Raw genomic sequence first — 5,457 nt, forward strand, 5'->3', positions numbered from 1 at the left:
GATGCTCTAGATATCCCTTCCATCACCCCCACACCCATTACACCTCTATTGCATGTCTACCAACGACGGACACCTCATCCATTGGAGGTTAGATACGATATTGATCCATCACACCATCCCAATTGGTGTCAGGCGATGGTTTAAGAAATGGTTGCATTACATTCAAATAACACTTAGGACAATGTTACGTTACCTCCAGAAAAAACTATAGTTGAATATCGACGAGTTTATACAATGAAGGTTGGACCAGATGGTGAGATCGATCGTTTCAAATCCCATTTGGTAGCCAAATGATATGACACAAATATTTAGTCTTGATTGCAATGACATTTTCTCTTTGGTGGCCAAGATTAGTTCAGTTTGTCTCTTTCTTGCAATGGATGTTATTCATCATTGTCCGCTTCATCAGTTGGACATTAAAAATGCATTTTAACACAGAGAATTGGAGGAGGAAGTTTATATGGATCAACCCTTAGGTTTTATTGTTCTTGGAAATTCTAAACTTGTTTGTCGGCTTTGTCATTCTCTTTATGGGCTGAAACAGTCCCCACATGCTTGGTTTGGTAGCTTCAGCTCTGCCATGATACAGTTTGGTATGACTAGATGTGAAGAAAATCACTTTGTTTTCTTTCTTCATTCCTCCATTGGTCAGTGCATCTTTCTTGTGATCTATATTGATGACATTGTTATCACTATAGACGATACTGAGACTTTTCAAAAATGTTTAGACAAAAGATTTGGGTTCACTCAGATACTTCTTAGGCATTGAAGTTCCCATACCTCATCCAACATTGCAATCAACCAGTGCAAGTATACTTCAAACATTCTTAGTGAAACGGGTATGCTTAAATTTCATCCTGTTGATACTCCTATGGACCCTAACGTCAAGCGACTTCTAGGTCAGGGGGAGCCATTGAAAGACCTAGGAAGATATCGACGACTTATGGGAAGACTCAATTATTTTACAATCACCATACCAGATATTACATTTGCAGTGAGCATTGTGAGTCAGTTTCTAAATGCTCATTGTGATAGTTATTGGGGCAAAGTCCTTTGAATTCTTAGATATATAAATAAATCACCCAAAAGAGGACTATTATATGAAGATAATGGTGATGCTAAAATCATTTGTTATTCAGATGCAAACTGGGTTGGATCACGTTGGATTGGAGATCCAGATCCAGATATTGTGTTCTGATTGAATGTAATATGATCTCATGAAAAAGCAAGAGACAAATACAGTTGCACTATGTAGTACTGAAGTTAAATATCGTGATATGACAACAGTCTCAAAGACGCGTGTATGATTGAAAAATAGTTATTTAAGAGATTGTTTACTAATATTTTTTGTTTATGAAAAATAGTTTATCAAATATGTCTACCTGAATATATTATAAAATTATTTGTATGAAAGTATGCATAACAAGAAAATATAAATAAATAAAAAATATTAAATCAATCAAGAATTTGAATTTTACAATATCATTTAATAATTTATATGTTAGTGTAATAAAAAAGAAGAGACTGACATAATATACACTAATAATTATGTGTGAAAGAAAAAAAAATGAGAATGGTTGAATAGCTTACAAATAATAGTGAGGTGTAAAAGGTAGTTTTGAGTGGCATGACCTGATATTTCATTCTTGTCAATTTATAAAAAAATAATTAGTAGTATACTATTAGAAAAGTAAGTTTGTAGAATATGACAAACATATCCCAGCGTTTGTAGTCCAACGGTTAGGATAATTGCCTTCCAAGCAATAGACCCGGGTTCGACTCCCGGCAAACGCATGTTTTAATTTTTATTATGCTCAATAAAAATTGAAAATGGCTAGAACGTAATACAAAATGTCGCATCCTAAATCAACTCAATGTTATATCCTAAACACTTTTTTTCTTTAATCAACGGCAATCAATTACATAACCTCACTTTTTTTCTTAACAGTTAATAACTTCACTAACATAACAAAAATAACCATATTATATCAAGTAATATCAGTTAGCCTTTTCTAATGGCAAATCAATTATATAGATAGAGAATGAATACAAATAGTACTTCACTCCTTACATGATTAAAAGATTTAAAAAAAAATCTAAAATCTAAAAGGACAATCAAAATAATAAGAATGTAAAAAGTGGGAAATGGACCAAACCCTGAAAGCTTGAATTTATTTTATTTTAATTTGGATATTTTTATAAGTTGAAATAAAACTATCTAAAATAAAATAAACACATTCACAATTTTTTAATTTAAAAATAATTTCATATAAAAATATGTTTTATAATAAAATTTTAATTAATTATAAAATTTCCATAATTGTTTTTAAAATTTCCATAATTGTTTTTATTAAAATATATATTTTTAATTTGCAGAGATTTTCTAATCATCATTTTTTTACCATAATTTTTTTTTATAAACACCTTTTGAATTCACTGGGAGTACTAGGAGTACTTAAATGGGGCACTCGTTAACATTTCGATTATTTTATTATAAATTGATATTGTTAGAATTTTGAATCACAGATATAACAATTAAGGTGTTAGAGTTATTGTTTAATTAGTCGAGAGTTAAAACGGTCTAATTAATATTAAGTCAGTCTGTGACTAAAAACATAAATGTCATGAAAGGTAAGGTTATTGCATAGATGTCATAAATCGATATCTAATTTGATGAGGAGTCAAATTAGAATATTGAAAATCAAGAAATAACCCTAGGATTATTTATATGAGTTATAGTCCTCATTTGTATAGCAGACAAAAAAACACGGTTCATTAGGATTCTCTCTTCATCCTCATCAAAAGAGATTAAAGGAATCTTAAGAAACTCTATAAATCAGAAGATCACATATATATGAACCTGAGGGAATCCCAATGACAAACACATGTAAGTTTTTGTTTTCATTCTCTGATTGAATTCTGATATATGTTTAAGGGATATGAGTTGATGGATTATCGACTCATATGGATTAGAAACTGAGAAGAACCAGACCTGACATGTCCCTTAAAATCAAAGAGGAGGTCAGAAAGCAGTTTGACACAAGGTTCCTAGCCGTTGCAAAATATCTGCAGTGGGTTGCTAATATTGTGTTAGTCCTGAAGAAAGATGATAAAGTTAGAATGTATCTGGACTATCGAGATTTGAATAGAGTCAGTCCTAAAGACGACTTCCCCCTGCCTCACATTGATGTATTGGTGGATAACAATGTTCGATTTTCGGTCTTCTCATTCATGGACGGATTCTCCGATTATAACCAGATAAAGATGGCTCCTGCAGACATGGAAAAACCATGTTTATCACCCATTGGGGCACTTTCTGTTACAAGGTAATTCCTTTAAGATTGAAAAACACCGGGGCAACATACCAAAGGGAAATGATAACTCTCTTTCACGATATGATTCATATAGAGATAAAGGTCTACATCGACAACATGATTGCTAAATCACAAACAGAAGAAGATCACATAGTCGACTTATAAAATATATTTGGTCGTCTGAGGAGATTCAAACTATGTCTGAATCCCACAAAGTGCACTTTCAGAGTCAGATCAGGAAAACTGTTGGGGTTCATATTGATGTATTGGTGGATAACAATGTTCGATTTTCGGTCTTCTCATTCATGGACGAATTCTCCGATTATAACCAGATAAAGATGGCTCCTGCAGACATGGAAAAACCATGTTTATCACCCATTGGGGCACTTTCTGTTACAAGGTAATTCCTTTAAGATTGAAAAACACCGGGGCAACATACCAAAGGGAAATGATAACTCTCTTTCACGATATGATTCATATAGAGATAAAGGTCTACATCGACAACATGATTGCTAAATCACAAACAGGAGAAGATCACATAGTCGACTTATAAAATATATTTGGTCATCTGAGGAGATTCAAACTATGTCTGAATCCCACAAAGTGCACTTTCAGAGTCAGATCAGGAAAACTGTTGGGGTTCATATTCAGCGAGAAAGGAATTGAAGTGGATCCTGACAAAGTGAAGGTCATCCAAGATATGTCAGCTTCGAGGATTGAAAAAGAAGTTCGTGGGTTCCTAGGGAGATTGAACTACATCACTAGGTTTGTCTCGCACCTTACAACCACTTGTGAACCAATCTTCAAGTTACTAAGGAAAGATCAGGCTATTGAATGGAATGAAGGTTGTCAAAAAGCCTTCGATAGAATCAAGGAATACTTGCAAAGGCCACATATCCTGATACCTCCAGTTCCTAGGAAACCTCTCATTATGTACCTGACAATGCTTGATGGTTTGATGGTCTATGTGTTGGGGAAACAGAATGGAACCAGTAGAAAGGAACATGTTATCTACTACTTGAGCAAGAAATTTACCGATTGTGAATCCAGATATTTCCTACTTGAGCAGTGGCACTTTTTCATGAAAAAATCTGATTCAAACATATTTTGTTGTTATACCATCAAAAATTGCATTGATTGATCATAATACACTCTTTTAAAATAATGTGATACACATATAAATACTGCATGTTTCAGATTTCAAAATTACACCTCTTTCATTGCAATTCAAACGCATTACTCTCTCATTTTTAAAACAAGTGTCTTGTCATACAAACTTTGGTTGAAACTTATTACATAAATTTTCATTGCATTTCGGAAAGTTTCAACACTATAATTTTTTAGCACTTGTATAACATATTATGAATTGTTTACTTGATAGAGAAGATCAAATCTACTAATTATTATACATTGTTATCAAAATTCAAATTCTTGTATAAAATTCAGATTAGTGTGAATACCTTGTTTTCCAGGATTGTTGGAAGCAAGAGAGTGAAAAGGAGAGGATTGTTCACTTGTTTCACTTTGTAAAGATCATAAGAGGATTGTCCTTATTGATTGGTTTAGGAACTTGTGTATAATGGCTAGGATAGACTTGTGCAAAGTTCTAAACAGATAGTGAAATTTTTTACTGAGTAAGGGGACTAGAGTACTCTCGGATTGTGAGGGGATTCGGGATACATCACCATGTTCTTTACATTTCATCACTTTACCAATTTCTAATCATCAGCAATTCAATAAACCAAAAATTGATCAAAGTACCTAATTTACCCCCCCCCCCCCCTTATAGGTGCAATCACTACTTACAAGTGAGGATGTCTCATTTCTTGATCATTTTTCCCTTTACTGATTTGCTTCTGTTTATGATCCTGATTGTATTAAGTGGGCTTCTATTTCTTTCTTTAGTCTGTTCCTAATTTGTTCACCAACCATAACTTGATCTGAGAAGTATGTTGTTGATCAGTCACCATTTGCATTAAGTTTTCGTTACTGATCCGACACGAAACAAAGGCTTTTGACACACTGTGCAAGCATTTATGGTACATTTCGAGTTAGTTTTACTTCTGTCATTTTATTTAAGCTATTTTAATCATTGTTATGTTTTACTTATATTTTAGTGATTTTATGCGTGGGATAGTTGTGT

At 33.1% G+C, this 5,457-nt stretch overlaps 1 non-coding gene across 1 annotated transcript; it reads left to right on the forward strand.

The window, feature by feature from the left end:
* The first annotated feature begins 1,722 nt into the window (after positions 1–1,722).
* TRNAG-UCC (transfer RNA glycine (anticodon UCC)) lies at positions 1,723–1,794 on the forward strand. The gene has a single exon. It is a non-coding gene; the product is annotated as a tRNA-Gly (tRNA).
* Positions 1,795–5,457: the final 3,663 nt, after the last annotated feature.

Source organism: Lathyrus oleraceus, chromosome 7, assembly GCF_024323335.1.
Source record: "Lathyrus oleraceus cultivar Zhongwan6 chromosome 7, CAAS_Psat_ZW6_1.0, whole genome shotgun sequence".
Taxonomy (NCBI): Eukaryota; Viridiplantae; Streptophyta; class Magnoliopsida; order Fabales; family Fabaceae; genus Lathyrus; species Lathyrus oleraceus.